A 27885-nucleotide genomic window follows, 5' to 3' on the forward strand; every position below is an offset into this window, starting at 1 on the left:
TAAGTAGTTCAGTTCAAATAATTTAACAAATATTTCCTGGATTATCATTATCCTCAAGACATTATGTAAATATCTATCTATCACCATGCATACATATATGACTATGTATTCCTTTGAATATATATCCATTCCTTTGAATACAAAGATGACATAAACATTCTACTGTGGCATTTTGAGTCCCGCCAATCGTTCTTATTCATACCACATTCTCCTTATAACCAATAGTACAGCTTTGGGCCAGTGCTGAGGGAGGTAGTTATAGCTCGTAATAGCTATGGAAAAATTGATGCTGTATCTAAGGAAAACAAACTGAACATGTACATAAACAAAACTGTGGATTTTTGACTTATTTCTACCATGGATTCTGTATGTATTGTCAAAAATAATCAGACATCACAAAAATGAAAGTAGAAAACTGTTCTTTGGATTTAAAAGTACACATACATTCAATCAATCAAAAAGTATTGACTAAGCTCTTAGAGTATACAAGGTCTTATACAAGGACTAGTATTATAAGGAATTGGGAACATGATCTTCATGTCAAATAAGGAGTTAAGAATAGAAAGAACTAAAATTAGGAAAATGAAAATTGAGATATTTATTTCAAGTTTTCTGCAATACCTGTGCTAGGATCAATATCATCCCTTATGAACAGGATCCCCTTGCCCTTGATGATGGAGGCACTGCCTAGAGACTTGGCATGGAAGCAAAGCTAGAGGAGAGCCACAGCCCTCAAGGTGCCCAACCATAAGCCCACAGGGATGAGGGAACAGAATATCTTGGCTTTCTCTATAAATGGAGCCTACACAGTTTGGATTTTTACACATGGACACTGAATTTTCACTGCCTTTAAAATTCCTTATGGAATATGTAAGAAGTTAAGATAAAATGCCCCCCACACCCACCCAACCATCCACCCCAAACCACTACACACAGTGATCAATGATTTGCTGATAAGGCACTTTCTTTTCTAAGGTTCATCCCTGGTATGAACTTCTTCCTGCATGGTGATTAAAGACAGTCATACTGTATTTGGTTTTATGGTTGTTGGTTTGTTTTACCTCTAATCACACACAAAAAAATGTGGTCTATTTCCCTTTACTTTTAATCTTGTCTGGTCCTGTGATTCCCTGAAACAACAGAAGTGCCAGCATAAATTTCTGAGGCTATGCCTTAAAGTGATGTTCCGCTTCCACCTTCTTATAGTTAGAATTCTACTGGAATCCCAGTCATCATGCTGTGTGGAGCTTAATCCATGTAGATGCCAAAAGGAGGAGAATCAAGGAGGAGAATCAAGGAGCTTTGAGTGACAGCCCAGCTGAGTTCTATGTGATGGCTGCACCAACTTCTAGCCATAGGATTTAGTTATCCTGGACATTACAATCCCATTGTGCCTTCAGGAGAAGCCCTACCCAATACCACATACATCAGAAGAATTGCCTAGCTGAGCCCAGTCAGAGACAGAATTGTGAGTGATTATAAATGATCATTGTTTGGAGCCATTAAGTTTGGGACGTGGTTTATGTTGCAATAAATCACTGAAGCAATCCCCATTTCTGTTAAACTTTTAGTTTCAACTGGGACCCATACTATTCTCAATATTTTGAAAATACACTCCCAAGTATCTGGCACAAGGGCTATATAAATATTAGCTGAGTGTGTGGGTATACAATCCACATCTCTGTATACCATGAGGAAGTTGCTTTAGAAAGTAACTAGTAACTACATATCCTTAATGTTTTTAGATCACTCAGGGGATATCATAATTCTTTCCTAGCCACCACAGTAAGAGTTTAGAACTGTAGAAGGGCAACATTTTTATATGCTCCTGTTATTTACATTCCTCACCCCTGTCCCACCAGCCCTCTCTAGGCTCCACACTAATATATGCACCTGAGTTCCCTGTGGGGGAACACTGTCGGGAGTAGGAGAGAATGTTTACTTTCCTGAGACTGGGTTGTCTCTATGACCCAAACTCCAAAATTTAAATAGGAAAGACTCTGATAAGGAGGCTGCAATGTCAAAGGACTGTAGAGAACATTTCAGAGGTTTGTTCAATGCACAGATCATTCCAGTGATAATCAAAGATTAGGATCTTTCCTTCATGCATTTTTTTCCTTCCTACTTTAATAAGTCTAAGGTCTTTCCGATGTATGTTGAAACCACAGGCACCTTCCTTTATATTTTTACTACCCCAGAAATACTGAAGACCCTAAGTGCGGGGGCGGGGGGGGGGGTCTTTTAATAAACTGTTTAAACAATATAGCTCACATTTGGACAGTTTCTTATAATTTTGAAAGTGCTTTTTAAACACTGTCTCCTTTGAGTCTTTTTATGAATAAAGTTCTTGCTTTGGGTCATTTAAGGTTTGCCTTCTAAGGAAGGAGGGTAATTGTGTAAGGGCTATTGATATAGCAGATGTTTGCCTGCTTCTCTCATGCTTCTCCAGTCCATTGTTTGTTCTCAGGCATTTGTAAAGGCAGGAAATATACAGATGTATTTTATTCTGGGACTTGTAGTAGCTAATCACTTTCCAACAATCATTTTGAAAAAGCAATGGCATCATTGATGCTTTACAATTATGTAAATCCATGAGAGGGGAAGTACTGACATCCCTTCCTCTGCTATGAAAGCAGAAGGGGTTGGAGTAGATTTGGGTGTCAAGTGGGCCCAGGTGGGTGACCTAATAAGACAGCATTAATAAACTCCATAGTTTCTTATTCCATTTGTGATACTGGAAGTGAAGACTCCACCTTTGATACCTCTTCCGTGTTTGAGAAATACTATCATCATTATGGAATTAAATCACTTGGAATCCAGGTGCCTCAGCTAACTGTATCGTGTGACTTTATTCACTCCTTATTCCCAGCATCAATCCCCTATCAGCTCTTCCATGGAGAATTTCTAGCCCTTACACATCTTTTTTTAACCATAAAATATCACTTTCCATCCTACTCTCAAGAGGGTGATTATGGTGATTAGAAACAGAGAAGAAATAAACGAATAAATCGCAGAGCAAAGCCCTGGAAAGAAACCTCATCACATAATAGGATATTTGCTCTCTGAGATAGAACCCAACTTCATATCCCAGTTCTGGATATGTTGGCACACTGTTTAAACCATCAAATTTCTCAATTTCTGCATTTTTAAAATTGGAATAGTCATGGTATTTAACTCATGGAGTTGTTATGTGTAATGTGCTTAGCATGTAAGTGTTTGACAAATTGTTATTACCACTTTACATTTGACAAATGCTGCTTGAACCACTGGCCTGTGTTAACTCTGTGCCAGGCAGTGACAAGAAGGTTAGGATATAGTTTGGCCATGCAGGGGCATGGAGTCTAGTCTGTTTAGCATGACATACATACTAGAAACATTAAGTAGTACGAGAAGAAATAACAGCACAAGGGAAGTATACATTGAGTAGAAATGGATGTGGTCAGAGAAGATTTCTTGGAGGAGGCAGACTTTGGAGAAAGGGCTTAAAAATAATATTTTTATTAAGTGGTAGAGGAAAGAGAAAAGAAATTCATGAGCAGAGCTGGGTGATCAGGGATACGGATGAAAGGTCACATTTTGAATGAAGATCTGGATGTGTTCAACATGTTTGGGAGAAACTCTACTTTCCAGCCTCTTATACTCTACCCAATCAATCTCTTGTGCTTCAATAAATCGTTGTACTCTCTTCCAACTCCAATGCTCAAATTAGTATAAGTAAACTCAAGTGGCCAATGACAGAGAAACCAGTATTTTAAAAATAATGGCATACAAAACAATAGGCTAGGAAAGCATATAATGAGGAGGTCACAGGCAAACATGGAGACCGTACCAGAAGAGGTACAGATGAGGGGTCCTGGACATGAGTAAGAAAATTCTCTTGTGGGCAGCACACATGAACATAGGATCCCAGACATCCTTACACTGGTATTGGACCATGGTCTTATTAATTCCTGTTCCTTTTATTACCCCTAACATACTTGGTGATTGTTTTTCGGCTGAATTGTGGGTGGGAGAAATTAGAATGTAATTAACAATTAGATATCACAAGGTTCACAAATATGATACTTAACAAGGGTTGTTATGTTTTAAATAAGTTCTCATTGTCTTCAAAGGCCAAGCTAGTTTGGGAACAGAATAAGTGTTATCTTTCCATTCCAAGAAGATGCCAACAGCCAACATTTCTAATGCCTTAGATGGATACACGCTGACCTCACCTAAAAGCACAGCAAAGATTTAGCAACCAAAAGCAAGGCAATCTTAGCCAAAGCATTAAGCACATGATGCAACAATAGAAAATAAAATGTTTTAAGGCTAGGGAGAAAAGAACTCTTTTGATGATGGAAGAATCAATTTAAATTTATTTTTTAAGTGACTTTGGCTGGATGGTGTTTATCAAGAGACTGTGGATGAAAGTGGATTGGGTGTTGAGGGAAAGCAAGGGCTCCTTGCAGCCAACAGACTCAAGACACATTTTCCTCAATACTGTTTTGGACTTTATTCCCCCACAAGCTTTCAAATTTCAATCACTGTCCCACTGAGTCTGGGGAGAAATTGATAAAGAAAATAATATAGCACACAATCACAAGTGAATTGAATTTGAGCACAATTGAGATGAACTGCAGTGTTTAAAAATAGAATCATTTCAGAAATAGGCTTATGGGAGAACGTTTTTCTCTTATGTGTTGCTTAAATGTTTGAGACCAGAAAGAAGGGAAGAAATTAGAAGGGTGGGCAGAAGGGAGGGGGGAGGTTGTACACTGACTTGGCTAAATGTTTATTTAATTCCTCTCAGCTTTTTCATTTTTTGGACACTTCTTCAAACTACCTGAACAGCATTAGAAAGGGAAATTGTTAAAATAAAATGATGTTGCCTATAATCACAAGTGAATTGAATTTTTCCACATGGGCTGCGGTGCGTAAAAGCCTTTTCTTTTTAAGATATATATATGTCTGTATAAAATCACTAAAGTTTTGAAGAGAGCAAAACAGAATCATAAACTCATAGACTTTTAGAACTGAAAAGGAACTTAGAAATCATCTTATCTGGTTCCCAAATTTGGCTCTACCATCAGGATCCTTGGAGAAACTTTAAAAAAATATCATTTCCTAAACCTACTCAAGATCTACTGAATTAGACTCCCTGAAGCAGAGGCTCCACAATGGATAGTTTCTCAGAAAAAAAATAAAAAAATAAAAAGTCAGATATCTTTTATCTGATATCTAGAAAGTACTAACTGGATGCATCTGTCACAATGCATAGGAGAGGAATCTCAATCTCCAAGCATTTTTATGGGTATTAAGTGACAAAGCAAAGAACTGAATCCAGCATTCCTGAATCTTGGTGCATTGTACTTTCCCCTACTTCAAAAAGAGAGGAACCCCACAATGCTGAGAAAGAATGAAGGAATATAAATATGAAAGAATATAAACACTTTTTCAATAATCTGGATTAAAGGAAATCTCCCCAGGAAAGTATGGGATGTTCCCAGCTGACATGATGTAGGATTTCCAGATCACAGATTTACAGGACTAAGTAAAAAGTGTTTTGCCCTTTTCAAGGTTGAAAGTTGGGAAATCCATGCTACTTTAGTTAGAAACTATAATTCCACATCTGTGGCTCTGGTCTCTTAGAGTGTTTGGTCATTAGACAATAACAATTTCTTTATTTACAGGACAATTAACAGGATATAGTCCTAAAATAAGCTCAAACCAGATAATATGAAGATATAGGTGAAAGGTCTTACTCATAAGACTTATGCTAGGTTTAAGTCAGGAAAAAAGCTAATGCTTTAAAATATCTAAAGAACAAACCAAATCAACATTTCCTGTAAGCAGCTTTCCAATTTAGGAAGCTGCTTATGCCAATAATAGATTCTCAGAATTTGGAGTGACCTTAAAATTCACTTAGCTCAACTTTTCACCAAGGCAGGAATCTGGGCCACAATACCCATGGCCAGGTGACAGGCTGAACTCTGCTAGGATAGGTTCAGTGGTATGGAATTCACTCTTTTTTTTAGGGTAATCTATTGTCTCATCTTTTATTGCTAGAAAAAAAAATGTTTACCTATTAATAGAAGTTCTATTCTGTGATTTCCAAATGTTTATGCTCTTCTGGTGGGCTTTGTTCATTTGTTTAACAAATCTGTTTCTTTTGCCAAATAGTAGCTCCTAACATATTTGCAGAAAGCTATCAAGTGACCCCCTTCTGTGGTCCTCCTCTAACAAAAGCACTTCTGTTGACTTCTGCTGTGTCCTATAGTGTGTTAGCCCACTGTATATTTTACTAGTATATTATTCATCCTATCGTGGTTGAGTATATGGTACATCTCCCATCCACTAGACTGGGATCTCCTTGAGACTGTGATCTCCTCATTGTGTTGTATTTATCCATCCCTACATCACTACCCTCGAACATAATATGTGACACAGACCATGAACTTCACTGTTTTTGGTAACTGAATCACATTTTATTCTACTCTCAAGTTCCTTCTTTGGGATAAATACTCAAAATTGCTTGAACCTCAAGGCTTCTTGAGATATGTACTGTTTTGTTCAGTATCATGGCATAATACCTATTACAGGGTAATCAATTAATACTGTTGAATTAATTTGGCAATGTGTTCCAGGGCCTTCATAAATTTTATTATTGTCTTCTTCTGGACATGATGCATTTTAAGGACTCTTTTTAAAAATAAATACTACTACCCCAAATGGGTACGGTGGAATTATTGTTTCCCTTGAGCTAGATATTATGTAGCTGAGATTTACATTTGATTTTTCAAATAGCCATCTTATGCCTTTGGTTCAGGTTGACCTTAAAGTTATTGAAATCTGAAAGTCCTTTCTCATGAATATTAGCATTTATATTTTCCCAGTCTTAAACAGCAGTTACTCATTTTACCTCAAATATAAAGCATATATTAAGGTATGTATAAGGTAATATAAAGCTATATTAACCTAACACTTTATATAGTAGGTCGCTTAACTAGTCAGATTCAAATCCTGGCTCTGCCACTTACTAGCTATGTGATCTTGGGCAAGTTACATCACTTTTCTGGACCTCAGTTTTATGATCCATTAATTGGTTGTTCTTGTAATATACCTAATCCATACTTTTCCCCCAAAATATATGGCAAGGACTTTTTCAAAGAATATATAAAATATTCTTATAACTCAAAAATAAAAATCAACCTAATAAAATGAGCAAAATATTTTTACAGGCTCTTGATAGCTGGACATAGTACAGAGGATAAAAGAAACTTCTATAAATAGGATTTTAGTGATGTGGTGGGAGGGGAAGCATTCTAGGGTCCTATCAGGTTTCAGTCTTTTAGTGAGGCTATGCCTCTAGACTGTGCACTTCTAGAGTGTTTCTCAGTTTTTCTTACTTTAAGTGGAACAGGATGGGTAGAGTGGGTTGGAGTTGGCTACTGTCCCCCTCCATATCATTGAGACTCTGATAAAACCCTAGTAGCTTAAGCCCTGGCTAAATAGTTTCTCCCAAGGCCAGATCTTGTTAAGAAGAAGAGAATGATTTGCTATATTTCAAAATAAGGACTTAACAGTTCAGTTTTCATATTCCAGCACTGGTTCCCAAGGAGGTTTCAGTTCATGGCAAGTTGTGATTTTTTGTATTTGCCTGCCCATGTCTCCAGTCTGGGGGACGGCAGCTTGCCCTAGGACCTCACTTCTCTTAGGGATCTAGAGTCATTGAATTTTCAGTTTGTTCTGCTTTTTACTTGTTGTTAGAATGAAATGGTGACTTCCAAGCTTCTTACATACTGGGCAGGAAATCAGAAGTTCCTTTGTAGCTTTTTTGATACATAGTACATAGTATTTTTTTGAGATAATACATGTGCAACACTTTCTTTGGTGTCTAGCAAATAGTAGATACTAAGTAAATATTTATGATTTTTGTATGTTTGGGCCTGTTATTCTACTTTGGCAAGATTATTCGAACCCTGTCTGTCAAACAGCTTAATAAATTGAACCTCCTAACTTTGGGCCAAATGAAAATGTAATTAGTCTGCCTCCAGTATTTTCAGACATAGCATTAACTGAAAAGACATAGAGATAGGAGCTCTGATCTAAGTTATCTTGGACATATTGATTCACACTTTTCTTTTTATACAATTGCTTAATCGCTTATACAAATGGATCTACAACATGAGCCACAAAACCTCATTCTCTTCTTCCCTACACTGAGATTCCATTGAATCTCAGTGTGTCAACTAATGTTCTGGGATGACATTGTGAGAGGCACTGTCTTGTTCTATCACCAGACATATAGCATATATTTTGTGTTAATACAGTAAGGCAAAATTAGCTGTCTTATAATCAATAGAGGAACTACTTATATGTTTGGATCAAAGGAGCCATCTGTCCAGTGCTGCTCCTGGGCTACATCAAGGCAGACTTCTGGGCAGGACACTGCACACCATAGTAAGCTTCACATTTTGGGAACGGGCTTATATGCTAAAAGTAGAGCCACCATTTTTAACTCTAACTCCATAATGTCTTATGTCAATCTCTAAACAATTTGAGCCTGAGGATAGATTCTCTAAGAACACTATGAGTTGCAAGAGGGCAAGCACCTGATACCCCGCAAACATCATTCTTATTTAGCCTCCTCAAATAGAGGAAAGCTGATGTTAAGAGACTATCTCCAGGTTCTTATAAGATTGAAGCAGAAATTGTCCCTTGGGACTACTGATGTCTCTTTTAAGTCCATTGACCCAGAATGTGAGAAACTAAAAAGATAGAATCCTTGCACCTTCCACTAAGTGAAAATCCAATATATTGTTCAATGGTCCCATTCTAAAGCTTGCTGCCAGGTGACACATTACTAGGAACACAATACAATGAACACACACGCCTTAGTAAGTCATTATAGTATTTTCACCTGAAAACAAATAACAAAACTGCTCATGGGTTCTAGACCCTGCCCTACAATTCTCTTTTCAAAGCCTTTCACATTCCTATGTCTCCTGCCCCCACCTCTCCTGATAAACATTCTGGAAAAGCCAGTTAGAAAATATGTACTGAATATTTATATTGTGCCTAGTTATGCATAAGGCTCTTGGCCAGATTTAGAAAGTTAAAAAAGAAGAAGGAAAAAAAGACGACAACAACTAAACCCTGCCTTCAGTGAGTTCACTGTCATTAGGAGGGAAGGGACCCCACCTGAAAGAGTGGTTGATCATTCTGCAGGTCATCTGAGGGCTGAGGGCTGGATTGCATACTAGAGACCACAGGTTCCAAGGACTCCTGAGGAGAGCACCACAATGAGCAAGGAATGCTGGGAAACCTTTATGGAAGGGGTGGTACAATTTGCTGCAAAAAGACAAACAGGATTGTGTGTAGGCAAAGTGATGCTTCCAGTTTTTTTCAATCATTAAACTGCACTTCAGCCTACATACATCCTGTTGCTTCTATATTCAGAAAAAAAAATTAAATTCAAAGACAAAAGTTAATCATGGGCCCCAGGCCTCTGCCTAGAGACAGTTGTCTTCTATTTCCTGGGGCTTCCCAGGGTGAGTAGCTGTCACAACTTATCTTGGAAATAAGGTGAACACTAATTAATTTTGCGTGCCACTCTTTATAAAAAGATTTTGCCTAAATTGCAGGCAAGTTTCTATATATCAAGAAAGCAGTTTGGGATACCAAATTAAACTTTTAACTTATGTCAAAATTTAATTATGACTTTGAAATCCAGTTAAACCACACATAAAAAAATAAAATTTAGAATTATTCAAACAAAGGGACAAAGTTATTCCTCAGATGACAAAGCCTGATATCCCTAGCCTTGAAAGAAAAGAAAATAGGGGAGAAAAAAGGAAAATAAAAAAGGGAAGGCAAGGGAAGAAAAGAAAGGGTTTAGATATTTAAAAAACTAGTTGGCTTTAAGCATTTAATGAGTTTCCTAGAAATTTTCTTAAACAATATCTTCTACATACTTATCAGATAAAAATGATCTTGTATTTTTGAGATAAAAATAATCTTAATATAAAGAATTAACTAATATTGCAGCAGTGACTAAGGCCAAAAAATGGCCCAAAGATATAAGCTACAGTAAGAATAATCAGCAATTATTCAATCAACAAACATTTGTCAAAGCTTGCCATATACCAGGTACTGTGATGAGCATTAAGTTTTCCTATAGATGAGATATTAAAGGAAAGGCAGAAACATGTTAGGAACAAGTTTAGATTTGGAGAGCTCTGGCTCAGGCATCAGTCTAAGCAAAGAAGCTCCTGATGGAAGAAGCAGAGTCAGAAACCACGGAAAATGTTACAATATCTACATGGTGAACATTCTTAATTCACCTCAATGACCCAAGGGGGAGGAAAGGAAATTATTGTGACTTCAAACCATTGCTTCACTGGAATTATTTTAATACTTCTAAGTTAGAGCATTTCTATTTCCCTCATTAAATATGCTACACAACAATGATAATTTTTCTCATCCCTTTGTGACCCTTCAGTGTTTTCTCCCAAGAAATACTTGGTTCATTTAATCAGATATGTAGACAGCTTATACACACACACACACCACACATATGTGCACATGTGTGTATGTATATGTATTATGCATTATATATACACATACATATAAGTGTGTAGTATTTATATGTATTATAAATACATATTACATATATGTGTATGTATGTTATAGATTTGTGCATATATATTTATATGTGTGTACTATATATTGTTTTTAAATGCTAAAGGACAGTCACACAAGTTGTGATGCAAATAAGGCTTGAAGATTACTGAAAAATTAAATCAATTTTTACAATTATAATTACAATAAGATACATATGTAAAGTTATTAAATATGAAATTATTATCAATTATTATTTATAGTTTAGGATATAAAATATATGTCAGATAGTCATTCTCCTTTGAAGACATCATGAAGGGTAAAACAAGTCCAGTAAAACTAAAGGAGCAAAACAAAGGATGAAGCTCCATGCAGACACTTTGCTTCTGAGCCACAGGAGTATGGAGGCAGGTGACAGCTGGGGATAAAATCCAAATGAGAATGTCTGCTTATTGTGGCGCAGGTCCTTCTTACAGTTGGGCTCAGCCAAGAAAAATGCTGAATAGGTGATGAGCTCACCTCCCAGTTAGCGAGCCTGGATTCCAGCTCTTCCCCAGCACAGGACCCCATTGATAGTGTCAGGTGTTGTGTTCTAATCCTAGGCATGTCATCTGGAGCCAGTGACCATGTCAGTGTCAGTCTTTGTCAGCTGCCTTGAGGTGAACACTGTGTCCCCATCACCTGTATGGCATTGTGGCACAAATGGCAAGTGCTCACAAGGTCTGCTTGAGGAGCCAGGAGAGGCTCCTGAGCTCCTGTGTTAGGGAAAACTTAGTACATGCCTCAGTCTTCCATTCTGTCCAACTAGAGAGAGGTCTAGGATTGCAACCTCACCTTCACTAGTCTCTTCCTTCTTTAGCAAGTGAGAAGAAAACCAGAAACAATGAAGTTAAATTTTGTTGGTATCTTTCAGAATGGCATGTAAGTAGCAATTGTTGATGAGAAAAACTAAGAATCTAATTCCATTATCTAATTCTATAGTTGGACACAATAATTTTCTTTCTTCTCACATTGTTTGGAGAATAATTACTTTACTGTAATATTACTTCTAAACCCCCCAAACAAGTGAAAAGTAAAACAGAGAAGACAGAAATCAAGACTCCTAAACTGGAGAAATTCTGAGATGAAAAGCTGACTGGGAAAAGATGCTGGATGGTAAATTCATAAGCTCTAAGTAGGAGTGAGCATCACTGAGGAGGGCTTTCTGCTATATATATATATATATATTTTAAAGTCCTGATAATGGTAGTTTCCACACTGGAGGAGAGTAGACAACTATGTCTGTGGAGGAGCCCCTTCTCCCTACTGGAGGCAAATGCAAGATTACTTTTGTTTGTTTTGATAGATTCATGAGAAACCTGACTCTCATGAGACTATTCAATGCTACAAAAATCAAATGTGTATTTTAGCCTGGAGAATTATCAAAAGGACTTATATTTGGACTCTAATCCAATAAAGAGAAAGACAGAAAAGGCAAAGACCCTGTCCTTTGACCTATTTATATCGCTAGATGGTAAGATGGCAGGACATTGTGTGGTACTGAACAGGGTGCTGTGGAACAGTATAGTGTGGAGTAGTGTGACTCTAGTAAAACCTTTGTGGGATCATATCCACATCATCCCAAAATATACATCATTTAAGCTTGCACCGTTTATAAACATGCATCTTTACGACTCCTTGACCCACCTACCCATTTACCTTTTATTAGTGTGCACAATTATTGCCCATATCATTCAAGCAATATTCAGTATAAACTAAAACCAGTACATTTACATAGCTTTTCCAAAATCTATGCTTTAGCTGTGGTTAAAAAAAAAAAAAAAAAGACAATGGAAGGAGAGTCTCTTTCTTATAGTTAACAACATAAAAAGAAAGGAACACTTAGCAAAACACTATAAAGGCAGAAACCCAGAGCAATATCAAATATTCTTCCTTGATAGGTGACTGTACATATCTGTAGACTATCCCTTCCCATCCCCACACCCTGACATCTTACTGTACCTCAGTGTAATGACATCACACCCATTTGGGAGTAGTAATAGTGATTAATCAGCAGGGTTTCTATTATATTATTATGATATATTCTTACTATCTGAATAGGGATACTGAAATGTAATAGAATTTGGAACAAAGCCAAGAAAATTTTCTACAGAAAATCTATACACTTATGATTTTTTAAATTAATTTCTGTCTCAGGTAGTGCTGCCATTTATAAGTTTCATCTGTGTTCAGAACAGAAAAGACAACATGACCTATGACAACATACCCTGTCATTTTGTCTCAAATAGGAGTGAGATGCTTCCTCTTTGTTCACTCCACACAGCTGGTTCTGCCTTTGTTAGGTCAAATCCCCAAACACACCACTGCATATAGCTCTGAAATCATTCATATCTTGGGCAGCAGAACGGGGAGATTATTTCTTTTTTGTGGACATGATTATATTCCTATTTCATTATTATTACTAACAGCAGTAATTGTAATTATATGGCAATATTTGAAACTTTAAGTGCAGGTATTTTTTTAAAGGGGGGGCGGGTGAGAGATACCAGTGGTCCATCTATGAATAGCTGAGAAGAAAAATGTCTGGGAGATCTCTGGGCCAATCCTACTTAGGGGACTCAGAAAAGGAGCTGAATTTATGCTAGAGTGTTAGATCCAGCTGGAGTCAACAAAGTGAAGGAGTTGCCAAAGAAACTTCTTTAGATCAATTAACAGGGGTATGATGTTAGATCCATGAAAGTGCTTGGCCAGCTCTCTCCTACATCATCATAGTAATGTATCCAATTCTGGACGCTAGGGTAGAAAAATATAACGGTAGCTTATTTTGAAGAATTGGATTAAAATAGTTAAGGGTCTAGAAATGTGTGATGTGGGGCACAACTGAAAGCAGAGAGGACATTTAGCTGAGGGAAGATTTGGAGAGTTAATGGAAATTGTGTTGAAATAATTGAACAGTGTCTGGTAGAGGAGGGAACGAACATATGGTATGGCTCTCAGAGGCCAAAGTCCAGCTGGTAGACATTGTAAGAAGCAAGTTCTTTACTCCATAAAAGCAAGTTCTTTACTCCATCATTGTGACCATCTGAGAAGGTCGTCAACTACTATCCCAGCACTGCTCAAGCACAGACCGAACACCCACTTAGGGAGGATATAGTGTCAGATGAAATGAACTTCAAGGTGCCTCCAATGCAGCAATTACTCTCATGCAATTCCCCCAATTCTCCATCTTTCATGGAAGGTCACCAGAAAGGGCAGATCTTCTTGTGTAACTTTCATCCCTACTTCATTTTCTTTTCATTTTCAAAAACTGCTGCTCTCATCACAGGGTGCAATAGTGTACTGTCTTCTCATGCTTTCTTGCTCCCTTGAGGAATGTGTTCCAGTTTGGGTAATTACATTCTGGCAGCCTAAATTATCCTTGCAGTTTACATTGAATAAGGCATTTTTCTTTAATATCTATCCTAAATTGTTGCATAGTGTTTCTTTGTACCAGTAAATATTACATACACGCCAAGGTAATAGTCAGAACCTTGGAAACAGCCCACCTATTTGTACGCGAACAAGGAAGGATTAAAACTAATTAAAATTTACCTCGATTATTCATACTCCTTCTGCATGTTTGGGCCTTTACATTAGCAGTTAAGGGAAATAGGCTTCATGTAACCTGCACTTATTTTCCTGGATTTTGTGATTTTTTTTCAGTTCCCATACCTATCCAATTCCCACTTCACCCCAAAGCACCCAAAAGCAGGCTTCTGAGTGACAAGAAAGAGGGGTGGCTCTGTAATCTAGAGGTGGGGTAAGAAGGTTACGGTTTTGGCCTGAACTCCTTCATCATGGAGATAATTTTTAAACACAGCTCTGCAAATTCTATCATGGTCATAGCTACTCCAGTCAGAGGCTATATCCTTTTTATATATATGTGCTTTTTTTTTTTATTTTTGCTTGTCTGCCTCCTTATTAAGAGTATTTATTCTAGTTACTTTCATTGCTGACCTTGGGAGTTAGTTTATTGCAAATATTATTTCTGTTGTTTGCTTGCTCTCATTCTCGTTCTCATACACACATACTCTCTCTCTGGTCTCTGACCTCATTCCTTAATGATCACAGTATCTCAAGATAGCATTTTTTCCATCAGCACATCATTTTTTCCATCTATGTTCTGCATTAGGCAAGAGCACATGCGGGCACACAGCAGCTTGTTTGGAGATCATGAGCATCAGTGAACAGTCTGCATATGCTGGTACTTACTACAGTGTGAAATAGTTTATCGACTATTGACTCTGAAGGTCAAGAAAGCAGGAGTGGGTCTACTATCTTCATGTCTCCAGGGTTCACACAAGGTCTAAAATAAACAGATATCCAGGAATTGAATGGAATTGTATGCACGAAACTCTAAACTCTAACACCCCAAAGCCATCTTGGACATCTGCCCAAAGGTCCAGAGCCTTTTCTCTGATTTCCAGGCTCACCTTCCTCTTTCAACCTTAATTTCTCTATTTCTGTCCTTTCCAAGGCAGAGATGCCTCTCTGCAAATATTATATACAAAGAAGTATTTTTTGTCCCTTTAAGATTTGGTTCTTTGCTATTTCTCACCTCTATTTCTTGACCTCTATTCCAGGTCAAGAGGTTCACTTATTTATTCATGTATTTATCCTTGATTTGACAAATCCTTATGGAAAAACAAAACAAGAATGGTGTGATTTCCAGAAGTACAGAGATGGGGGCTGTATTCATGAAACATACAGTGTTGAGAAGAAAAATATTAAATATCTATACAAATAATTATTTATTTTCTATTTAATTATTAATTTCTATTCTGAGGAGGAAAAGCCCAGAACAAGAAAAGAGTGTAATAGAGAAAACAAAATTCCACAATCCTTACGTGAGGCCAATAGGCACTTAAAAATGATCTTTGATATTTGGATGGGAACTGTTACATCAGACACTGCCTATGCTTGAGAGTCTCCCCACTCCCTGGGCTGGAGCAGGTGGAGAGAGGAGTCACTGACTAGGAATGAAGAGATCATGGTTCTTGCTTAGATGCTGCCACAGAGTCCGAGGTGGTCTGGGGAAAGCCCTTTTCTTTCTGGGCCTCTAATTCTCTGAAAGCAAGGCGGGCAGATGGCATAAAGCTCACTGTGGTCCTTCAGGCTCTGACATGTTTTGCTTCTCAGGGCAGATGCCTTAACTTAGAGCGAACAGCAGGCAGGTATGACTGGGCTGCTATTTAGGCCTGAAGTTGCTAATTAGGCATGGAACACTACATACGTTTTACTTCATCTGAACTTTAGATAATTTTTGCTTTACAGTTTACTCTTTCCTCTGTACAATCTCCCCATCTATTCTAAACGGATTCACAAATGGTTGCAAGAATTTGGGGGCTTACGTTGGCTGTTTTGCAATTCAGACAAGTGATTAGAATATTCCCAGCACATACACTTAATCAAAACAAGCCCAATTAAGCTCACTACTCCAGATTCCACCTCATTAGCTTTCTGTTCCTAAAATATAACAGATGTCATTGCTGCAGGCCCGGAGGTACAGACACATTTTTCAGCTAAGCACTTACAATGCAACCTAAGTTACAGGAAGATTTAATTATTACTTTCATTGTCATGGCTTCCTGTGGAAGCTCATTTTTCACTTAATAGCAATCTCTTTCTACCTAGTTGCCCACTGCCACCAAAATAATGCGTCTTTCTCCTCAAATAGTGAGTTCATAAAAAGTCTCATCCCTATCCTCTCCTTTTTTTGCCTGGTAAATTGATTTTGGTTGCTCCTGGACTTATCTGACCCTGTACTTTTTATTAAGTGAATGGAAGGAGGAAGAAATGGCATGCAGTGATTCCCTCACCTTTCTTAATAACACACGGGCTTGTTTATTGGCTGCTCTGGCACCTGTACTCAAAGGAGGGTTCACGTTTCTATTTGTCCCCACCGCATTTTGGACAATATTGTGTTATAGCCCTTAGTTTGCATTGCAATTCTTTGTATGCATTTGCTCCTTCTCAAGGCCACCAACACTTCTAATCCTGGACCCCAAAATATTTCTCTTCATATTCCCAACTCTAAGCACCTACCATCACACAGTGGGCACTGGGGTTTTAAAAATGAAGGAAAATTAAAAAAGGAAACGAATCCAATTCTGTTCTGGGCAAAAAGAAATGAAAATGCTTTATGTGAGAGAGAGAGAGTTGGTAACTGACTCTTGTAAGTGGAGTAATTAGTGATTATTTGTCCAACAAGCAGGTAACTGAAAATCTCAGTCAAATACATTATTCACAGGTTTAACCCATTTTTCTAATCAATGTCAACATTAGTTCACTAGGTCTTATTGCCTTTTTTTTTTTTTTTTTTTAATTATACTGCTTTGGATTATTGTGGAAATGCCATATTTTGAGATTCTAACAGTCCGGGAACGAATAAGCACTCTGGCATGTTATATATACAAGCAGACTCCCATCTTCTCCCTCACAGACCATGGGGAGAAGTATGTCAGACCGCACCTCCTATTCAAGGTAAATTAGGCACTTTGTGTTTCAAGATGGGTTTTACTCACGAGTATATCTCTTTTTCCTCCTCCCCTCATTTTATATTTCTAAATAAGTACTTCTTTTCTAAAAAGGCTGTGGGAAATTGTTTGTTTGCTTTTTCCTGGAAATATTAAGCAATGAGACTCCAAAATAGCCACCCCTTCATAGATGTAACTCTTGTTTAGATCTGTAGGTAACCCTGGGCTTATAATTCATAATTACTAGGTGATAGGATGCAAACACTCTCTCTCTCTCTCAATATATATATATAGATAGATAGATAGATAGATAGATAGATACATAGATAGATATATTTATATATCTATCTATATCTATATCTAAATATATAGAGAAAGATAGATATAGATATTAGATAGCTATAGATAGATATTAAATAGATATAGATAGATATATGTAAATATATATATATACAATGAGATTATAAAAATATGATTTTTAGTTTTTAAAACTGATAAGAACTTACATATCCAAATGAGTGCCTGAGTTCCTTTCTCTTTACTGAGTCTCCTTTGGTGAGTGGAAAATAATTCCAAGAAGGCTAACGTGACTCAGAGCTTTCCAAATCTTCTTTTACAAAATTTCTAGAGAGCCATGTATTAGCTCCGGCTGCCATAACACAATGCCACAGACTGGGTGGCTTAAACAATAGACATTTATTTGTCACAGTCTGGAGGCTGGCAAGTCTCAGATCAAGGTAACCAGCTCCTTCAGTTCCTTATAAGAGCCTTCTTCCTGCTATCTTCTCACTGTGCTCTCACAAGGCTTCTTTGTGCACGTAGAGAGAGGGAGGGAGAGAGAAGAAGAGAGAGAGAAAGAGAACACAAGTGAACTCTCTGGTATCTCTTCTCATAAAGGCACTAATCCCATTGGACCAGGGCCTCAGCCTTGTGACCTTATTTAATATTAATTACCTTCATGAGGTCATTACCTTCAAATACAGTCACATTCAAGTGTTAGGGCACCAATATAGGAATTTGGTCAGGGAACAAAAATATTCAGTCCACAAGCCAGTCTGAGAAAAATAACACAAAATTTCAACTGCATTGCCTTGAAATCAGAGACTGTGTTTCAAAAGGAGAAAGCACGACTTGCTATTTTTTAGTCACTCTTACTCATCTGACTCATTTACTTGACTTGGCTATAAATAATCTTTGGCAGTTTCTAATATTAAAATTCACTATCAACATGTAAAAAATTATCACTACAGAACAATGTACTACAGGGTCTGAAGACACTTTTCAAGGAGGAATTCGATATTTATTTAGAATAATTATAGCATTGTTAGAATTAGTGCATGGGTGTCTAGGTTGATTCTGATATACGGAAAAGCATATAATCAGTTAGAGAATGTGGAGTGTGTTTTTCAAGACAACCAATAGCCTGTGTATATAGTAATACCTTCAAGTCATAACGTACCTATAACGCACCTGTAATTAAATAGCACCATGTCATATAAGAGGCAGCAGAGCATACTGAAGTTAAATACTGATGCTTTTATTTTTGGATTCCTTGAAAGTAGGACAGTATCTGTCTTGTTTATGACTTTATCTCTAGGGCCTAGAATAATGCTGAGCACAAAATAGGTACTTAATAAATTCTTATTGAATTGAATTGGTAGGTAATTCTCTAAAAGGTCAACTAACTGGATTCTGCTAAACCTGAAGCCTCTTTAATACAAAGCAAGGATTGGAAAACTATATCCCTGGGGTCAAATCTGACCTGCCATCTGTTTTTATATGGATTCTGAGCCAAGAATAATTTTTGCATTTTTAAAAGGTTGGGGGGAAAATCAGAAGAAGAATAAAAGTTCATGCCACTTGAAAATTATATAAAATTCAAATTTTAGTGTGTATTATTAGAACATAGTGTAAATACAGTCATTTTTATTAACAAATCCAGACTTAGTAAGAAGAAATTTTATCCAAAAGGATTACTGCAAGGGGGTGGGTGGAGGAATTGTTGCAATAGGAAGAGGGAGACCATAGCAATAGAAAGAAAGCTCTGGCTATAAAATCACCAAACATCTCAAGGGTTAGACACAAAGGAATTTTCTTTTGTAGAAAAAATGGACAAGATGAGAGAGACCCAAGTGTGGAAGTAAGTTAAAAAGTAGATTTGTAACTCTGGGAAATGAACAAAGGGTAGTGGAAGGGGAGGTTGGTGGGGGACTGAGTGACAGGCACTGAGGGGGGCACTTGACGGGATGCGTACTGGGCAAATCAAACACCAATAAAAAATATACATATTAAATTTTTAAAAAGGAAAAAAAATAAAAATAAAAAGTAGATTTAATGAATTGTAGATGGAATGTCAGAATGTTTCTTGCTGAGGCTATTCTATTTTCTGGAGCTACTCTTAAAGAAGAGCTATCACTGGCTGAGAGTGGGTCAAAGTTCAGAAGCCTAAGGGAAGGTGAGACTCTTAACCAAAGTTTGGTTTAAAAGCATTTTGTTCTCATTTATCAGTGGAGACAAAAGAGTTTAGCTAATTATGTATGAAGCAAAAAACAAAACAACAACAAACAAAAAAACCCAGAATCTGGAGAGTTTGTTCCTGGCCCTGGCATGGGTAAACAACAGGGCCATCCAGGAATCTTATCTAAATCAATGGGGAAAGGCGTTCCTTTAAGCTGTTTCCTAGAAGACAACAGGGTTGGGGGATTTCTTAACCTTTTTGTTTTCCAGGACCTCAGGGTGCTGGTAAAATTCACCATGTTTCTGTGGCCACACCCATTTATTTATATATTATTCATGGTTATTTCTAGGCTATGAGGCAGAATTGAGTAGTTACATGGAGACTGAATGGTCCACAAAGCTAAAATAGTTACTGTCTGCCTTGTTAGAGAATAAGTGTGTTGACTCCTGACACAAAGGAACTGGAGTAGTGAGAAAGACTTTGGTTAAACTGGTGAAAATTCCAAATAATATAAAGGCAACATAGCTTATTAAACTCTTACTCAGCCTCCCAGAATTCAGTGAAATCTCCAGAAAGACACTGCCCTCTGACTCTTGCTACAGGCTGTGCTGAGTGCTTCCTCCATGTGCCTGTGACACCCTCCTATGACTCCCTCCTAGTTCTCACTCACTGCATTGTAAACATTCTTGAGGGAAGAATAAGACTTTGTCTTCTTCTTTGAAATCTTAACACCTAGAAGAGAACCTGGAACTCTGAAGAATGAAGAAAATAACACAAACAAACTTTGATGTTCAAAGTCATTGCTAACAACATACAGGCACACCTCAGGGACACAGCCATTCAGTTCCAGACTGCCACCACAGAACAGGGGATATGGCAATAAAGCAAGTCAAATAAAATTTTTGGTTTCCCATAACTTATAAAAGTTATGTTTACCCTATAATCTTAAGTGTTCAATAACATTATGTCTAAAAAACCAATGTACATGCCTTAAGTAAAAATACTTTACTGCTAAAAACTGTGAACCATTATCTGACCTTTTGGCCAGTTGAAAGTCTTGCCTTTAGGTTGATGGCTGCTGACAGATCAAGGTGGTGGTTTCTAGAGGCTGGGGAGGCTTTGGCAATTTCTTAAAATAAGACAATGAAGCCCGGCACGCCAAGTGACTTCCTTTCATAAAATATGTCTCTGTTGCATGCACTACTGTTTGATAACATTGTACCCACAGTAGAACTTCTTTCAAAATTGGAGTCAATCTTTTTCAAACCCTGCTGCTGCTTTAGCAACTAAGTTTATGTAATATTCTAAATCCTTTGTTGTCATTTCAACCATCTTCACAGCATCTTAACCAGGATTAGAATCTATTTTCTTGCTTATCTGTAAGAAGCAACCCTCATTTGTTCAAGATTTATCAGGAGATGGCAGCAATTCAGTCCCATCTTCAAGCTCTACTTCTAATTCCAGTTCTCTTATTATTTTCAACACATTTGCAGTTACTTCCCCCACTGAAGTCTTGAATCCTTCAAAGTCATCCATAAGGGTTGAAATCAACTTTTTCCAAACTCCTGTAAATGTTGATATTTTGACCTCTTCCCATGAATCATGAATGTACTTAATAGCATCTAGAATGGTAAATCCTTTTCAGAAGGTTTTCAACTTACTCTCCCCAGACCCATCAGAAGAATCACCATCCAGGAAAGCTACAGCCTTACAAAATGTATTTCTTAAATAATAAGACTTTAAAGTCAAAGTTACCCCTTGATTGATGGACTACAGAATAGATGTTTGTGGTCATACAAACTATGTTATAAACAAATGTGCGGTCATACAAGCTTTGTTGTTCCACTTATAGAGCATAGGCAGAGCATATTTAGCATAATTTTTAAGAGCCCCGGGATTTTAGGAACAGTAAATGAGCAATGGTTTCAACTTAAAGTCACTAGCTGTGTTAGCCCCAAACAATAGAGTTAGTCTGTCCCTTGAAGCTTTGAAGCTGGATACGGACTTCTCCTCTCTAGCTATGAAAGTCCTAGATGACATCTTCCAATAGAGGCTGTTACATCTATACTAAACATCTGCCGTTCAGTGGAGCCACCTTCCTTAATGATCTCAGAGCGATCTTCCAGATAACTTGTTGCAGCTTCTACATCAGGACTTGCTGCTTCCTTCCCCTTGCATTTTTATGTTATGGAGATGGCTTCTTTCCTTACACCTCATGAACCAACCTCTGCCAGCTTCAAACTTCTTTTGCAGTTACCTCATCTTATCCTTCATAGAATTGAACAGAGTTAAGGCCTTGCTCTGGATCAAGCTCTAGGTTAAGGGAATGTTACAGCTGGTTTAATCTTCTATCCAGACCACTAAAATTTATCCATATGATCAATAAGACTGTTTTGCTTTCTTATCATTCATGTGTTCACTGGAGTAGCACTTTTAATTTCCTTCAAGAAATTTTCCTTTGCATTTACAACTTGGCTATTTGGCACAAGAGGCCTAGCTTTTGGCCTTTCTCACCTAGCAACATGCCTTCCTTACTAAGCTTAATCATTTCTAGCTTTTGATTTAAAGTGAGAGCTGTGTGACTCTTCCTTCACTTGGACACAGCAAGGCCATTGTAGGGTTAGTAATTGGCCTAATTTCAACATTGGTGTGTCTCAGGGAATAGGGAGGCCAAACAGAGAGAGATGGAGGGACAGCCAGTCTGTGGAACAGTCTGAACACACAAAACATTTATCAATTGAGTTTGTCTTATATGCACATGGGTTGTGGACCCCAAAACAATTCTGATAGTAAAATCAAAGAGCACTGATCACAGATCACCATAACAAATATAATAATGAAGACTGAAATACTGTGAAAATTACCAAAATGTGATACAGAGACACTAAATTAGCAAATGCTGTTGGAAAAGGGGCTCCAATTGACTTGTTCAAGGTAGGGTTGCCACAAACCCTCAATTGTTAAAAAAAAAAAAAAAAAAAAAAAAAAAGTGCAGTATCTGTGAAGCACAATAAACCAAAGCACAGTACAACAAGGCATGCCTCTATTGCCAAAGACAAGTCTGGCTCCAGGGAGAAGGTAAGAGCAATCTCTAATCACACCGTGCATATGCAAATAGCTACTGTTAGAGTGCAGAGAAACACTTTGTTCTCTTTAGTAGGTTAAATATGCCTCTCCACAAATGTGTTAACATCCTTCCTTTGCTCAGCAAATCCTCTTTTCATGAGCTGTTCAAAGGTAAACTTTATCCCCAGGTTGGATTATCATAACCTCCATATCTGTGTGCCTATATTAAGCTCATCTCTCCCATCTTAAAAAGAAATCACTCTTCCACTTCCACTTTCACCGCAAATATCAACTAGCTTTTCTCTCCCCTTTCATAGTCAAACATCTTTAACAAATGGCCCAACTTCTCTCTCTGAAAATTTACTTCAGCCATCAATGACTCTCCTGATACCAATTCTCTGGGGGCTCTTTCTTTGCCAACTCTTAAGTGTTACTGTTTTTCTGATCGTCCAGTTATGTTCTCAGTCCTAATTCAGTCTTCTTGAATGAGATCACTTACATGGCTGAAAAAGATTATCTAAAGGCTCATCACGTACAAATCAGTGTTTCCAGCTCTTAATATCATCAATGAGTTCCAGGATTAACTTGCACACTGTCTGCTAGACGCCTTTACTTGAATGTCCCACAGACACTTAGAATTTAAAACCTCTGAGAGAACTAAAGCCCTTTCCTCCAGTCCCCAAGTTCTTCATCTTGGGCTTCCTGTCTCAAAAAATATAAATATTATCTACCATGGACTCCACATTATCCAGAATGTCCTTATGGAATTAGTCATTGATGTCTGCTGATTTACTTCCTAAAGAGTTCTCAAATATCTTCACATCTCACAATTCCACCTGCCTCTTTTATGCTTCTCATAACAACATTTTAACTGGTTTTATAACTGCAACAACCTCATAACAGGTTTCCCAGTCCTCAACTTTATCACCACAGGAATTTCTTCATTTTAAAATGCAAATTAGATCAAGATACATATGTGCTTAGAAATACCATAGGTTAAGTCCCAACTCTTTAATACAACTTAAAAGAACCTTTGTGATCTGGGACCCCAAGACTTACCTCTTGTTTTCTCCTCAAACCACATCCTACTCCCTGATATCCCATCACACACACTCACTTCCAGCCCACAGAAGTGGTTTCCTGAATATATATCACTCTTTCTCTAGGCTCCAATTCTTTTCACCGAAAGTTGTTTCTTTTCAGAATATCCTTTCCCCATGCAAACCATGCCTCCTCCATTCCCAGCCAATTTCTATTCATCATTCACAGCAAAGCTTAGATATCCTTTCTCTAGAAAATTTCTGCATTGCCCTTGTCTCACCACCATCAGGTGTATTAGGGGGCTGTCAGGTCCCATATCACATTGTGTTTTAATTTCTCACGTCCTTATCTAAATCTCACATGATTGGCAAGTTATGTGAAGTCAGAACACATGTTTATATTGGTCTGTCATGTGCCCTCAAGTCCTATTTCACCACCTGGCACATGGCTGGCATTCAATAAATAAAATAAATGGAAGAATAAAATCTTTCCTGTACTTCAAAGGAAAGTGGTGAAAGAAATCCCTTCTTTTGTCTCCTTCAAAGGAATTAACACAGATTATTGGGGCACCTGGGTGGTTCAGTCAGTGAGTATCTATCTGCCTTTGGCTCAGGTCATGATCTCCAGGTCCTGGGATCAAGCCCCCTGTAGGGCTTCCTGCTCAGCAGGGAGCCTGCTTCTCTCTTTCTCCCTCTGCGCTTCCCCACTGCTCATTTTCTCTCCCTCAAATAAATAAAATCTAAAAAAAAAAAAAAAAAAAGTAACACAGATTTTTAAGTAACTGATCAGTTTATTGGTCCAAACCTATAGAAATAACTTTAAAAAACTAAAAGGGCCATAGAACTTAGAATATTTTACTTAAAAAGTCACTATTGTGTTGTTATTGTCATTGTTTCTGCTGCTGTCTAGATGAGCTTTGTGATTTCAAAATCTTTCTTTGGTCGAATTTGATAACTGAGAATAAGGTCTTGAATGTGATCAGAGCTTTCACTTTGAGGGATTATACAAGATGTTCACAAACACTAGTCAATATGTGAGTTTGTTTTAGGACCATGGAGTGCTATGAATTCTTCTTCCATCCAGACAACCACTTCCTTTTTCTTGTACTGCCTCACTATCTGGTTTCTGGAGCCCACCTCCAGGAGAGCCTACATCCATATTACATGTATTTCATCCAACCTGGAATAACTTATAGAAAATCGAGATAGAGCTTTCAAAAGACACAAATCGTTGTAGGTTTGGCATCACCCACACCAGCCCTTTCAGTTGATTTGCTATTAGCATCTGTGATGAGGGTTGGAGGTGTCTGCCAAACCCTGAATGTCACTGAGATGAAATTTAGCTGGTGGGGCTGAAGCCAGGCCTATTACTGTTCAGATTATGGAGCTTCATGATTGTCCTCTCTTGTTAGCATGCCTCTGCTTGAGCACAAAAAGCATAGATTGCTTTGCAAAATCTATCTTAATTAATCATAAATAGTGCCTGATGGGAAGATTGCTGCTTTCATCTTTGTTAAATAAAACACAATCACCAAATCCTTTTCTTGCTCCAGGTTTTCACAGTACTGTGCAGGTTGCCTCCTTACATATTTGAGATGCTGGGAGGTCTAATCGCATGAGTGTGTTACTGATAGCCTCATTAGGCGGTGCCATCAAAAGCTGTTCTCAGCCCCTTCTCCATCGGCAGAGCCAAGTCCCAATGAGTTAAATGGGGACACTGGAATGGCAAAACAATTCCACTCCTTCCCAGCAGCTAATTAAGAAGGAGGGTAAAGCATTGTGCTAAAGACTTCAGTGAGTTTGCCTTGCAGCTCTTCAAGGGTGACCTTGTAGCAAATGGTGAAAGTACAGAAGAGAGTCACTGTTGCGTGGTAAATGATCATCAGGAAAGTTCAAATGCTACCAAATGGGTGGCTAAGTATGCTAGAATAAGCTTGCTTTGTTCTCTGCCCCTTTGAACTCACAAAATTTCCTTTCTGTACAAAATAGAAAGCAAATAATGAAGAACTTAACACTCTACTTAAATGGACAATATATAATCAGCCTTTTGCACCAGTAATATAAATGCTATGTATTAGGGTTTAAATACAGCAGTTTACTGTGGGGCACCCATGTAATATAATGGGCCTATGTATCTGTATAATGAGTATTGTAATTGCCCTTCTCTCTTGCCAGCCTCTATTTATAGAGCTTAAGAAAAAAAAAAAAAAAGCTAAAAATTCAATTTCCCATCTTCTCTTACAGCTTCAGGTAAAGCCCTGTGATAGTTCTGACCAATAAAATATAAGGAGAAATCTGACACAACCCCCTCTCTCATCTTCCCTCTGCCTGGAACATGGAAATGTACCAGTACTTGGAACCAGGAAAACCAAAGTCACATGCCAAGGATGGCAAAATAGAAAGATAGAAGAAACCTGATTTCTCAATGCCATGTGGATTGGCCTTACAAGTCCTGGATTGCCTATGTCCAGATCTCTTGGTGTATGATATAAACTCCTATATGTTTAAGTTACTATTAGTCAGGTTCTATGTTCCAGATTAGAATCCAATCCCTTCTGATGGAGAACACAAATGACTTAAGATTACTTTCTACCTTTTTTTCTAAGAATGTCATTTCTCTTTCACTAGACTATATACCTGAACATTGATAGAAGAGTGCCATATGAAAAGAGATCAGACCTCATTCATTCCCTCTTCTGAAAAAAAAAAAAAAAATGCAACAGGTTCTTAACATGCAGGAATTAATGTCCTGAAAACCTCCTCCAATTCTCAAATTCACAAATGCCACTTGCATTAGTCAGAATCCAGTCAGGGAAACAGAAACTATATTGCATACTTAAAAAAAAGGATATGTAATATTGGGAGTTTAATCTGGGGAAAGGAGAAGCATCACTGAGGTAAACCAGAGATAATGACAACAGAGAACAGTTACTATTCCTAAACCTGGAGGGACAAAAGAGAGGAGGTAGGTGTAAATAGAACTCAGAAGCTCAGAGAAGGAGCCTCAAAGAGCTGGTGGCCAGAGCTTGATGAGGAGACACCTCCAGGGAAGTGAAACCATTTAGAGTGTCAGAGGGGCCTGATGAAGTTCACACACAGACCCCTGAGGAGGTGGCTTTGCCAGGCTGTTCCCATCTCTCTAAGGGGATGGGATACCTCCAGGCTTGTTCCAGGAGTGCTGACAGATGCTGGACCAGCTGCTGCAGCAGGGGTAGACTGTACCACCTGAAGAGCTGCTGTCAGTGATGCTGACAAGGTCCAGAGCTTATAGGAAAAAGGCAGTTCCTTCTCCTTCTCCCTTCCACTCTCCTTCTACTGCCTCCTACTGGACAAAATTAGGGATAAGCCAGCTAAGGAAGAGTCTGGAAAACTTTATTCACAATGTTCTAACCCCAGCATTACATCCCAGAACAGACTGGAACAGGGTAGATTAGGAACTATGACACTCTAGGCAAATAAATTAGTACAGTAGAAAATGCAATAAAGAATAACTGAAACATTGAAATGATACCACAGTAGCAGCACTAATACAGAACTAAAGTTATTTCTAAAACTATCAGTCAATTCTTCCACCAAAACAAAATTCTACTTTCCTGGCTAAAAATGGCCAGTAGTTTAAAAAACTATAAATGCTATTTTTCTCTTTTTTTACATTTTATTAATAGTGATTGTATGATAATTAGAAAACAGTTGAGCAAAAATCAGAAAATAAAAGCTACCTTTAATTATATCGTTTATATTTCTGACGTAAATATTGCCAGAAGTCAAGGTTCACATCCTTAATAAACAAAGATAACTATTACAATTTGCCAAGCACCGTTTAAATGCTTTGTATGTAGTATACCTGTTAATCTTTGAAACATGAATTAATATGAATATTATCACATTAATGGAGCTAAATATGAATATTATCATCCACATTTTGCAGGTATGGAAACTGAAGCCAGAGAGGTCAAGAGATCACCCAAGGTCACACAGCTGGTAAGCAGTGGAATGGGCATCAGATCCAGGCAATCTAGCTTCAGAAACTGCATGCTTAGCCACGACCCTATATTATTGTCTTTGCCGATCCAAATTCCTTTTCTGTCACCACATAAGGTATTTCATAAAGACATTTTTACTTAACAACATAAAAGGTGTGTATGTCATCATCATTACTTCCTTGGGCTTAAATCCTAGACATGTAATTATAAAGTCACAGGAC

At 37.8% G+C, this 27885-nt stretch overlaps 1 long non-coding RNA gene across 10 annotated transcripts in view; it reads right to left on the reverse strand.

The window, feature by feature from the left end:
• LOC140601664 (uncharacterized) overlaps window positions 1-27885 on the reverse strand; it is a 364660-nt gene that overhangs the window by 195704 nt on the left and 141071 nt on the right. For 5 of the 10 annotated variants that reach the window (XR_012004670.1, XR_012004671.1, XR_012004669.1 and 2 more), the window contains 3 exons: window positions 17624-17925; window positions 14854-14947; window positions 9184-9333 (listed from right to left, as the gene is read on the reverse strand). This is a non-coding gene — a long non-coding RNA (uncharacterized lncRNA). Of the gene's footprint in view, window positions 1-9183; window positions 9334-14853; window positions 14948-15199; window positions 15276-17623; window positions 17926-27885 lie in introns of all 10 variants that reach the window. The other 5 variants (XR_012004668.1, XR_012004667.1, XR_012004664.1 and 2 more) reach the window with 3 other exon arrangements.

This window comes from Canis lupus, chromosome 12 (genome assembly GCF_048164855.1).
Source record: "Canis lupus baileyi chromosome 12, mCanLup2.hap1, whole genome shotgun sequence".
Taxonomy (NCBI): Eukaryota; Metazoa; Chordata; class Mammalia; order Carnivora; family Canidae; genus Canis; species Canis lupus.